Source organism: Capsicum annuum, chromosome 10 (assembly GCF_002878395.1).
Source record: "Capsicum annuum cultivar UCD-10X-F1 chromosome 10, UCD10Xv1.1, whole genome shotgun sequence".
Taxonomy (NCBI): domain Eukaryota; kingdom Viridiplantae; phylum Streptophyta; class Magnoliopsida; order Solanales; family Solanaceae; genus Capsicum; species Capsicum annuum.
This window is the reverse complement of record NC_061120.1, coordinates 124,828,100-124,842,113: the sequence shown is the minus strand read 5'-3', so window position 1 is coordinate 124,842,113 and position 14,014 is coordinate 124,828,100.

The following is a 14,014-nucleotide window of genomic DNA, read 5'->3' as shown; positions in this document are numbered from 1 at the left end:
ATGCATTGCGATATATGCTAGGCGTACAGTGCCTAAATGATAAAATGAATGCATTATGATATATGCGTGCAATGTTTAAATGACAAAATAAATACATTGCAATATTTGCGAGGCAGCAATCCCTAAATGATAAATGCATTGCGTTATGTGCATGCAGTGCTTGAATGCATAGCAATATACACCGATAAAGGCAAGAATGACATGCGATGCTGAAATAATAAAATAAATGCATTGCGATAAGTGCGGACAAGAATGACATATGATGCCTAAATGATAAAATAAATCTATTGCGATATTTGCGAGGCATGCAGTGCTTAAATAACAAAATGCATTGCGATATGAGCTAGTAAAGGTAACGATGACATGCAATGCTTAAATAATAAAATAAGTGCATTGCGATATGTGCTAGCGAAGATAAAGATGAAATGCAGTGCTTAACTAATAAAATAAATGCATTGTGATGTGCAAGTAAATATAAAGCTACTGTGCAGTGCTTAAAGGATAACATAAATATATTGCGATGTGTGCAAATAAACACAAAGATAACATGCAGTCCTTAAAATGATAAAATACATGCATTGCGCTGTGTGCAAGTAAAGGCAAAGGTAAACTGTAATGCTTAAACTATAAAATAAATGCATTGTAGTGCGTCCAAGTAAAGGCAAAGATAAAATGTGATGCTTAAACGATAAAATAAATGCATTGCGAGGCATGCAAATAAAGGCAAAGATAAAATACAACATAAATATAATAAAAAGAAATACATTGCGGTATGTGCAGGCAAAGGCAAAAAAATACAGTGTTTAAATAATAAAATAAATGTGTTGCGAGATGTGCAAATAAAGGCGAGAAAAGCATGCAGTGCTTAAATAACAAATGATAAAATAAATATATTGTGATGCGTGCAAGTAAAGAAAAAGATAGCATACAGTGCAAAAGAAATAAATGAAGTGCGATATGTGCAAGTAAAGACAAGCAAACATAAATATTAAATTGAAGAAAAACATGCATAATTGTCTTATTGGAGGGCATACAGACCCAATTGTCCTATTTTAGGGTGGACAAACCCCTATAAAAAATGACTATTAAGAAAAGAATTATTTGGGAATGAAAGTATTCACATATTCCCGATGTTGCTTTCAAATTGCCCCTATATCGAGCTTTGAGGTGTTGGGGGATGCAAGATTATGTACTTACTGCGGAGAAAGAATGATTATAGGGTTGTGATGATCGAACTCTGCATAGAGCTTCCTACATATCTCGAGTGTCACAAAAATCAGGTCAATGTAGTTTGAAATAAAGAAATAGAGTAAATTTTGAAGCGGCTCTCAAAATTTACCCCAGTGTATTATTTATGCTGACATTGTCTTGTTCTAAGAAAACTAAAAAAAATAATTTTGCTATTGCGGATTAAAAAGATGCATGAAATCTCCAATTGCTTACGGGGACTGATGCCCTCAACCAATGAGGTGACTGAAATCTAATGGCCTCTCAATTGTAGGGCTATTGAAATGTAAAAGGCTCTAAATTGGAAGAACAAATGTAATAGTCTCTCGATTGGTAGGGCTATATAAAAAATGTAAAAAATACTCAAAAATGGGAACTTAATTAAAAAATAAAATATCTATACTTAAAGGTATATGCTTGAAAGAAAATATCAAATGTTCATATTCCAAAAGTGGACATCTTTAATAAAAGGTAGAAATGTATGTATGCAAAAGCGGGCAACTTAAATTAAAATATAAAAAAAGAATGCCCGTATTTGAAAGTGGCCGTCTTCAAAAAAAAAGAAAAAAATTTGCATTTTCTTGATAAAAAGTGCTGAAAGATGAAGAAGACACAATCGTATCTTGACTTCAGTTGGTACCAATAATTAGTAGTGTGCATAGGAATTCCCGCATCTTCTTCCCAGCTAATTGAGATCGACTTCAGGGTAAGTCCTATAGTTTCAAGTGTTACCTCAAACATGCCTAAGTATCGACAAAATTTTTGTCTTGCTTCAAACAAATGTTTCGAGCTATGCCTATCCTCATGCTTCAAGTACCCTATCCAGAAAGAAAGTCTCATTTTTGCACATATTAGAGTAAAAGAAATATTTGGCATATATTTGAGTTATTTTCTTTTGAATTTTAGGACATAATAAGAAATACACTCACACTCAAAAAGGAATTCAATGCATGCAATTGCGATGCCATAGGCTTGACCTTCATGTAAGTTTCCACTAATGTGAGAACACTTAAAATAGGATCCTATAGGATTTTATATTGGCTTGTAATGATGGCTTAACGACGGGTAGGATAATATTTGGGATAAAAGTGACTAATTCCTCAATGAGCATTGCACTGCATTTGTGCTTTCAACATTTGTTGTGCTTTGATGCGTGATCTTCTGTGTTGTACTTCGTTGTCCCTTATTTTATATTTTCTTCAACTTTTTTTGAACCTTGTGTTGGATTTTTTTCCCTTTTTTTCAAGAGACTATATATTTTGTTTGTTTTTTTTCTTTTTCTTTTTTTTGTGGGGGTTTTTTCTTTTGAAGTCAGTTTTTTTTTTCATATTTTTTTCATCTGGGACAATATATCCTTTGTATTTTGCATTTTTGATCTTGAATATTTGTCCATAAATTGAACATATTTAGTATGCTCAAGGAGGTAGGTCTAAGAGAGAAATAGTACATGTAAGCACTTAAAAGGTATAGGCTCAGATGCGGTTGTCCAAAGAAAAGGTTTTAGGCTCAAAAGAGAAAATGTTAGGGATTAATGCCATTTGGTGGGTTGTGAAAGACACAATCGGGTCAAAGAAGGCCTACTATCCTTTCCTAAACCAAGTGCAACTTAGAATTTTACCTCAACAGACATTAAGGTCAAGTTCTAGATCAACAATGCAATGCAATGAATTAAACTAAAGCTTGCCACACAATGCACATGAAACAATGAGGTTGACTTTGTTTTGTTTTAGATATATGCAAGAGAATTTTCAAGCATTACTTAAGTGTGATAAAAGGTGCCAATAGAATCTATGGTTTACCATGAAATTGGTCCTTTACATCATACAAGTTTGTTCTCTCTCATGCATACTCCTAACTGTATTGGTACCAACCAAGTCAAAAATTTATTATTTTTCTAAAAGAATGGGACCGAACCCAAATGAGGGTTGCCTACGTATCTTGTGAAAACAAGAATCAGGTCTGGGAAGTTCAGGTAAATTTGTGAATTTATATGTGCAATGCATGATTGTAAAAAATATGATGGTCATCCTTGAAAATAATATGAAAGACGATCAGAAAAGAACTACTTTTAACATCAAAATTGTTCTGATTAAATTATCAAAAGCATGGGGAGAACTTTGACACAACTTCAGTATGCCGACAAGATTGAAAAGTCATATATTGAAGGAATTATGACCTTATTTTTCCACAGTTGGAAAAATTATTATAATTGAAAAAATATTGAACTCTTGCTTTTAAAAGTGAGGATTGATACATCACAAATTTAATGGTTTACGACGTTCGAAAGAAAAAGCTAAATATTCCTGCATCAAAATCGGGTGAAGATTTAGAGATAAACCAGCTAGAAACTAATGTTAATGAGATTTGGACTTGACGAGCTGTTAAATTGCGCTCTTGAAGGCTTTTGGAGAGCGGCTTTGAACTATTATAGAAAATTACCCCGGTTTGAATACCAAAGAAATTATTTTAAAATGGTGAAGAGACCGAACCCTAATGCAGGGTTGCCTACGTATCTTGTTAGGACAAGATTCAGGTAAAAACGTAGTTCAAACCTAAGCGCAGTTAGTAGCGATATTGCTAAGGTGCATCTTTTAACTGATCCGATATGCAAAACAAAAGTTAGAGACCCCTTTCCTACTAAAGTATAACCAATTTAGAGCAAATAAATATGTACAAACACAATAATTCTTCAAATATGTACAAAGACTATAATAATATGTCACTTGGGTTGTAAAACCTTCAAACATAAAGTTGACTAATGTTGCATGTACCTAAAAAGGTGTTATTTTAGCTATATCCTATGTCAACTAAGAATGGGTGGACACGGACTTAGATTTCCTATATGAGAAGGCACGTAGTTCCATGGCAGTAAAAATCCTGCTCACCCCACGCATATGCTAACTCTCTAAATAAAGGAGATTTGAAAGAACTTTGGGAAAGTACAATGTACAATCCGCATGTACAATGTGTGTGAGTACCAATTTTTCGAAATGGAGAAAATATGAACGAAATGCTAATTTATATAAAACGATAAACACATAAACAATATATAAAAAATAATAACAAATAAACAATTTATGCCACAGAAGTAAAATAAATCAAGACAATTTATATAAAACAAATAACAATATATAAAAACGTAAACAATTACCTAAGTCTGTAATGGTTAGAACCTTGAGTCCCCAGCAGAGTCGCCAAACTGTCATACCCGATTTTTACCTAAGGTCAAAACGAGCACAACATTATGGACTCTAAAAGAATAAATTCGTACAGAGTTGCCAGCTAATCTTTAAGGGAAAATAGGAAACCTATTTATTTATTTAACAAGTATGACTTTATCTAATCTACGAAACTATTTTAGATTCCAGGTAAGGGATCAAATTATTTTGAAGAGAAGGGGTTAGGCATCCTTCATAATCCACAACTGTGGTTCCCGGCCAGACTTAGGTTTATTAAAGGAGAAAAAGGAAAAAAATCAATAATTATAAATACAGATATAAAGTATGTACTGATACAATATAATGTGTATGTTGTCGTAACATATAAAAACAAAAGTATATAAATACATGTAAAGCAAGATTGATTAAAGAAAAATTATTCTAAAGGCAAAGAATACATTATATTTTTTTAATGTAAAAAATGTGAATTATTTGATTAAATATCTAAATTAATTTTAATATAAATATTAACAGCCTAAATTTGCCTAAACGCGTGGTGAACATTTGTAAAAAGCATTCCCGCCAAACGCCCCAAAATTAAAATTTTCACTATAATTAATATTTTGTACAAGTTTAATAATATAAAAAATTCAAACACAAAATTTAAACTCTTCGTTAAATGTCATTCCCGCCAAGTATTCCCAATAATCTGTATAAACACTTGTAAATAAAAATATTAGTAACAAATAAACAATTATCAAAATAAATTAAAAATGTGTGTGTGCATTTATATATGAAATATATAGTTTTGTTAAAAGGTGGGCTCAGATTAGATTTTAAATACGACGTGGCTACGAAATGGTTGCTGATTTATTAGTCATCCTAACTCGTCTTGCCAAGATACGAATCATAAAACTTTTTGTGTTGTTATAAAAAATTCTTCATAGCCCAAATTTATTTATTTTATTACATATTTATATACGTAATATCCGTCTTTTATTTGTGCAAGCCTCGAAAATCAACAAAAAATTTCTTCATCGGCCAAGTGTCGGCCCTTGATATAAAATAATAACTTTGATAAAATAAGGTTCTTCTTTTGTAATGGGATTGCCTCAAATATCTAGATGGAGAGATAATTTCATTGGCCATAATAATATAGTATCTGTTCATTATCAATTAAGTATATTCAAAAATCAGTGAAAGAGACAAAATGTCACTAAAACAGTCCCAAAATTTGCACACATAATAATAGAGCAGCACAGAACCATCGAAATGCGCACATAATAATAGAATAGCACAGAACCATTGAAAAAACTAACCAAGTCATCAAAAATGTGCAACCACAAAACAAAAATCAGTCCAAATGTCAAAATTAGTAGCAAAATAAAGCAACAATCACCAAAATGAATGTTAATAGAACCCACAAATAGTATTCTTCAAGAAAATTCAAGGTGACTAAAACATACTGAGAAACAATCCAAATTAATCAAATATTGTTAAACTACAAGAAATGCACAAATCTATTTTTTTTCTTTAAAAAGCATAGAAAAAACTAAATAAATCATGGAATCAGAAACAATAAAGGTTGTTAGAGGCGCTGCTTCAACGAATTTCGCCGGAGCGATGCCGAAATCGCAAAAATGGCCAGATCTGCCATATTTTTTGGTGAGAAGTGAGACAGAGAGAGAAAAAGTGGATGGGGGTTGCGGTGGAGGTGTGGCTGTTTCGGGCTAGAGCTCGCCGCTGACTGTTGAGGCGGCGGTGGTAGCTGAAGGAGATTCGTAGGTTGTTGGGTAATGGGGAATGGAGAAGCGGTTGTCTATGTAGGTTTTTAGATACAAATCGTGGGGTTGCATTGAAGAAAACAAGCAAAAGTTGGGTTTTTGGGTAACAAAATCTTGAAATACTTTCAAGAATTGCAATATTCAACGATAAGTTGCAGCTGCTGTTAGTGAAAAAAGAAAGTATAATTCAAAAAAATGGAACATGGGTAATAATAATCTTGAAATAATTATAGCCTTACGAGGTGATAATAAGCAAAAAGATTTCATCTTCTTTTAGATTTTTGAGATTTTTGGGATTTCGAGGTTTTGGTGTGTTGTAGTTCTTGTGTGTTGGTGTGTATTTAAAAAGAAATAAAAATCAATTTGTCACATTTATCTTTCCTAACATATTCCTTAAATTAGGGATAGTGGGTAAAATAAAATCAAGAAATTGAAAAAGTGAGAAGACTTTGATTTGACTAATTTATCTTCGGTGTATTAAAATAATTAAATCGACTCACTTTTGTAGGTCGTATTAAATAACGTACAAAATAATAAATGCCGATGTATAATTACAGAAAAATATAAATAATAAATAAAAGATATAATTATCATAAATAAATATACTATGCTATAAATAATTAAAATTATACTGTGCAAATAAAAAAATTACAGTGCTATGCCGTGTACGTATGCAAATGATTGTGCAAAAATATTAAAATAATAATAAACTGATAAAATTCTAAAATTTATAAAATTAAAGATAATTATCAATAAATTATGTAAAGTTAAAATATGATAATAAATTGATAAAAATCCTAAAAAAATGACGATTATCAATAATTTATTAAAAAATATGTAAAAATTGTATTTTGTATCATTTAACAATTAAAAAGTCAAAATGCGTTAATTTTATAGTTGGAGAGCCAAAAGTGGGTGTCAACACTACACACAACGAACACCTAACTCCTAATTTGACACAAGGAGGACTTTACCTCCTCTAAACACCAACGTATCAAGCCAACAATTGTAACACAAGTGATATCCACACTTGGGCAGCCCTAGCTACAGTGGAGATGGTTTTTCCAATCCCTAACTATGAACTACACTCTCAAAGAGAGAGGACTTTCAATGTCTCAAAATATCATCATAAAACATCTAATGAGAAAAGACCTAAAATGCTCTATTTATATTCTATTACAAGACAAGACAAAATAACAACAATGCTCTTAAAGGGAGGGGCGGCTATGGAGTGCATTTGAACCCAATGAAGTGACCAAAATGTCCTTAATGAAGATGAACAAACCGTGACCCATTAAGTGTTGTCCAAAATTGTGAGCCCTCAAGTCGTCAATGCTCCAAGCAATCTTTCACATACAGCCTTGCTTAAGCTCAAAATGGGTCTTCCTTACATATTCTTGTACCCTCGGGATGACCAAGTCTTGAGCCTTCAAGTGATGGCCTCCAATCATGTCTTCAAAAATTAGGGTAGACAGTTGACTTGTATCATCCTTCCCTTCTTGAGAAGGATTCGACCTTGAATCTAAACCTTGCAAAAACAAAGAGAAGACAAACAAGCACCACATCCAAATGACATGAGGGATAGAGTTAGTACAGTAAAAAATATTAACATGCCAAGAAGGTTCACACTTGAGATATAACCACGCATTCTTTTTTTTAATCACGAGGGACTTCGCAAAAAATTACAAAGGAGTTGGCGAAAGGAATCACTATCAAGGGGTGGTGCCCTAATTGAAGTAAAGTCCACTAACACATATAGAAATATCACTCAAACAAGTAGACCGACCAATAACTATCTGTCCTTCGTATCTTAAGAAGTTATTGGGGTCAAATAGAAGACGTAACCAAGGAATTAGGCCTCGGCCACTCCCACTCTCCCCTAGGGTGCCATCCTCAAAGTTAAGCATACCATTTTTTTCACCATTGGAAATATCATGAACAAAAAGAGGGTTGAGAAAGGTGTTCCATAAGTCAACTTCTAATAAAGGATTCTCATTCATGCACTTACTACTAGTTTCAAAATCTCCACTACGAGTATGCCCAATATAAGAAACATATAAAGAAGAAGTAGATCGAATTTCTAAGCACATACCACCTTCTCTTTCAAAGGAGAAATCCCCACTTAGACACAAACCACCACGGGCAGCAAAGGGATCACAAGCAAAATCATCTTTACCAAGACAATCACAATTCGGGTTTTCTAAACAATTGAGTACATCAAAGTCATTTCCACCCTATTGATCAATGTCCACATCCTTACTAGTTGTTGGCAACACTCATATACCAACGTAGATTCACCTTGGTTTTCATAAGGGTCAACTAATGTGTAAATACTCTCGCCACTTGGTAATGGAACCTTAGTCAAGTTATAAGTTCTAGCACTATATGGACACAAATCATTATCACGACGAGAATCAATTTCGTCATCTAAAGGATGAACTAGTGCTTGCATACTTACAACAAGAGTTTGGTCCTCATAGGACCTGACAACACCAAGAATATCACAGAAGGAAGACTCAGACACCTCTACTCTAGGCAAAACCGCAACCACTCCTATTTGGCTACTATTAGCCACAACACAACTTCTAAGTCCATAGGAATGTAGGGGATAGAATTTTTACCTTGTATCTCACATGAGGTAAGGTCTTCCTTTCGATATGTGTTCGGGCAACCCACTTGCTCCCTTTGACCAACCATACGATCCAACCATTCATTTATCATAGCCATGTCTCGAGAAATAGTGTCAAGGTAGGCCAAAATGACATTGGTGACATTGTTGTCCATGGGTTGAGGGGTTGAATCCGTGGGTTCCATTGTAATTATACCTATAAAAAGAAAAAAAAGAACAAGCATACAAAACAAAACACAAGTTAGTTCAAAACAACCTCACCACACTCTCACACACTTGGATTCACAAGTATTGCAAGTCGGCTTATAGTGCGTCATGAGTCGAGGGGTGAGTGTACTCCTTGGTCGAAATTGATTCTTTGTTTGAAGACTCAAGGAAATAATGTCCGAACTCGAACCAAGAAATACTATGATTCAAAAATAAGAAAAGCCCAAAATACCGCTAACACAAAGAAACGCACTCAAAACTAATTTACAATCTAGTAAAGGAGTACTAGCTTGTCGATTAGTTATTAGAGTCAACAAAATAAACTAGAAATCAACAATAAGAAACTAAGAAATCAAAATTTGAGCTTAAAATTATTACGTGAACAGTAAAAATGATGATATGGTAGCCACGTATTTGTTGTAGTTTTTAACAAGTTGTTATTTTTTTTTTGAAAATTCCAAGTCTTGGGAAAATTGTAATTCGGAATTGATGAGAATTTGTTTAAATGAGGAAATCTACAAGTCTTTTGGAGCTCTTTTTCAATTCAAATTTCAAGACTTGACTTTCTTTGTCCTTTCTCCTCAAAACATGGACCCTTAAAACATAGAAGGTGGTTGGAGGTGGTTGTAAAGTCTTTGAGTGTATGGGAAAAGTCTTTAAGCCACAAGTACTACGCCTTAAATCTTGGACTTATGTCTTGCAAGACTAACACAATACACACTCCTTTTCTTCAACTTCTAAGATCAACAACCATTTTTTTTCTTCAACACTACATGGAGTTGGTGAAGAACACCAAGAACACAAACTTTGAATCTCGAAGTTCTAAGGTTCAAGTTGGACCTCCCAAACAAAAACAACACCTTTTAAAGCTTAAAATCCACAACAAAATCCCCATAGTACAAGTTCAAAACTTGAACCAACAATAACAATACCAACAATAATCGGACAAAACAGTCCACCACAATAAGGTTCAACAACAATCGGCCAAGTCTTTGTTCACAACAACAACAACAAATCTCAAACTTAGATATAAACTCAAAGTGTTAGTGAAGAACAAAACTAACACTAGAAACACTCAATACAAACAGAAATCTTGGTCAAGACACAACAAGAACACAATTCTCGGCCTAGACCACAACACGGGCAGACTGCACTTTTTTTGAAATTTTTCATTTTTCAATAATTTTTTTTTATTTGTCAACTAACAAGCGAAAGATTGATCTTGTTGGAACAACATCAAGCCAAGCTATGATACCAAATGATATGATACAAACCAAGGAACACCAAACACACTCCAAAATAGTCCACAAATCTTAAGGATTCGAGGACTGTTTTTGGAGACCACTCTCGGATTCACTACAACACACAATGATGAGATAGAAAGGTGTGTTTTTTCACCAAAACAGCAACAACAACAATAAGATGAGAATAATATGATAATAACAATAACAACAAGAGACAAAAACTCATGGGTTGAAGATTACAAGATACACAAACGGTTACAAGATTACAATAAAAAAAAGGAATAGATAGTTAGACAAGTGATGGTATAATCTTAAGAACCCAAGAATTTGGTGGACTCTTGGACCCTTAACACTACACACAACAAATACCTAACTTCTACGTTGACACAAGAGGTACTTTACCTCCTCTAAACACCAACATATCATGCCAACAATTACAACATAAGTGATATCCATACTTGGGCAGCCCTAGTTATGGTGGGGATAGATTTTCCAAGCCTTAACTATGAACTACACTCTCAAAGAGAGGACTTTCCATGTATCAAAATATCATCATAAAACATCTAATGAGAAAAGACCTAAAATATTCTATTTATATTCTATTACAAGACAAGACAAAATGACAATAATGCCCTTAAAGGGAGTGGCAGCCATGGAGTGCATTTGGACCCAATGAAGTGACCAAAATGTCCTTGATAAAGATGACTAAACCATGACCCATTAAGTGTTGTCCGAAATTGTGAGCCCTCAAGTCTTCGATGCTCCAAGAAATCTTCCACACACGGCCTTGCTTATGCTCAGAACGGGTCTTCCTTGCATATTCTTGTTCCCTATCCAATCATGTCTTCAAAAATTAGGGTGGCCATTTAATTTGTATCACAAAGTTATATTTAAGAAGGAACAAAGATTTTTAAAGTATGTGATCTAAATCATGCTTTGACCATTTGTTTGCCTATTTAATTAATTTCTTAATAATAAAAGATAAATTATTTTTAACTGCAGAAAAGTCACATCCTCTATTAAGAAGTATTAAAAAGTATTCTATTTAAATTAACGCAAAGGAAATGGTATATTGACAAGGAGAAAATTATTATAGGAGAAAGAAGATCTTACAAATTAAAAAGATATTGGTATATCGAGCCCGTAGGGCGACAATTACAAATTAAAGAGATATTGGTATATCGAGCCCGCAGGGAGACAATTACAAATTAAAAAGATGTTGGTATATAGAGCCCATAGGGAGACAAATTAACCTGTTTTGCCTTTAAGTGAAGTGTCAAAGACACACCTAATCTTTTGTGAGTTTCATACCTAAATTATTTAAGTGTTTGAGTTTCCTACCTGAAGTATTATAAAATGTTTAGCGAAACTCATCTAAACTATCAGTTACTAGTGAAACACACCTAAAATTTCAAGTATGAAACTCAAATAATTTATAGCTCAGGTGTGTTTTGCTAAGCATTTTTTTATGCTTCAGGTAGGAAACTCAAATACTTAATAATTTAGGTATGAAACTCAAAAAAGGGGATACTTTAGGTATGTTTTTAACCCTTAACCCATTGCCTTTTCATCTCATTTCACATGTATGGAAGTCATCGCCTTTTACTAGCTATAGTGTCAGCTCTAACGAGGTAAAAAGGGTAAACAACATAAATTCCAACTATTTAGTATCTAATTATATCTTATTCCTATTTTTTTTTATAATTACATAAAATCTGAGATTTTAATTTTTGCGATACATTACTGAGGCTCAGATACCTAACCTTCCAAATACAAAATGTATTAATATCACAGAGATATATTCAAATACATAAGTCTTAGGTATCAATAATATAAAAATCATCCTAATGCATGATTTTTGTCAGATTTTCAACCAAAGACATCTTTTTTATGTATTTGTAACCTAATATATAGTAAGATACATAGTTTTTGTACATTTGATGAAGGATTGTATGATGTATCTTCTTATACTTTTTAACCAGATACACCATTCTTATTCTTATGTATATGTACACAAAAATCAGTATGATATTTTCACGACCCGAGACAACCTCCTAGTCGTAAAACAATCCTTAAGGCCAAAAGTGACCCCAAGCTACCTCATGAGCTGGTATCTATAGTAAGCACTGAATAAAATAATACTAGAACATCATATGTGAAAGTTAAATTGATCAAATGCTAAGATGTACTACTGAAACAATACTTAACATGTCTTAAACTGCTGATAAAACTGAAAACAAGTCTGACTAACTGAATATCTAAATATATGAAAGCCTCTAAGACATGAGGAGTTGATGGGAAAACCCACAACTAACTCCAACTGACTGAAATGAAGAAAATACTAAAAATACCTATAAATACTTATCCTTGATGGATAATGACTCACCACAATTGTTGCTGAGTGGTACTAAGCTGACTAAGGGCAATAGAAAAACTAAGCATCCAAACCTGTGTTATAAAACAATATAGCACAAAAGAAAGTACGTGGTCAATACTTTGAATGTACTGGTATGATAGATAAGGACTAACTAGAATACACATAAGTACTAAGAATGAGTGTATAAATATGTAAAATAAAGAAAATACCAAGCATAATAAGTACTAAAATAATCTGTATAATTGACATCTGAATAGCTGAATAATTGATAAACTGAATAACTGAACAACTGATGTCTCTACACTTGGTCATACAAACCTAAGTTGACATACTTTAAATACTCAACTGAAACTATAAGAGGTATCATGTAACTGATATACCCCAATCTTGGTCCAACCTGTAACCACAGTTAGAAGGGTGTCAGTACCTTGCCACGGGTACTAATACTGGCTTATGGATTCACTAAACTAATAACTATATATCAAAGGACTGGGGTGATAGTCCTCTACTAGCGGGTGACCCCTAAAAGTATTTCAGTCCTCTACTGGGGGTGACATCTCATATCCTATGCTGGCTACATAGTTTTGGAACTTAGGAACAACTACTAAAGGTCTTAGTCCTCTACTGACGGGTGAGCCTTCATTCCTAGGTTTGCTCGGTGCTAAATCCTACTCCCAACTGAACTGACACTAGTACTGATTTAAGTTAACTGGATTCATAACTTATAAGTGCTCAACATAAATATGATAATTTAAATGTGATGGTAAAATCATGATCTAACTGATTTGAAACTTGAAAATATAAAACATGTGTAAACATATAGGTATCGAGTGTTCATAACCTTCCAGCACTAAACAATACTTTAAATACAATAATATCACTTAAAACACTGTAAAGGAATTCAATATTCGTGAACCTCAAATTGTAGTATATTTCACTAGACTGATGATATTCATGATTATGAGTACAGAAATATGTTAAGGTTATAAGAATAACATGAGCACATGGTTTATATTATAACTTGAGAAATTGACAAGGAATAAACTAAACATAATGTGGGTGACTACGATTGTAAAGCATGTAGAGTCTAATTCTCATGGGGAAATACAAAGTCATGGTTTTATCCAAAACTATTAAGAACAATTTGAGTAATCTCATAATTAACATTGAAATTTCATGAAATAGGGAAAGGGGATTTATACTTGAAAAATAAGGGCTCTTGGGACTCAATGAGTGGAAGGAATCCATTGATTAATATCCCACATACCTGAGTTACTTGAATCCTTGAAGAAAACTTGGAGTTGGAACCTTGAATGGTGAATTCTTGGGAAAAGCTTTGACTTTTGTGTTCTTGGGGCTAAGATGATTTTTGAGTATCATTAACTGAT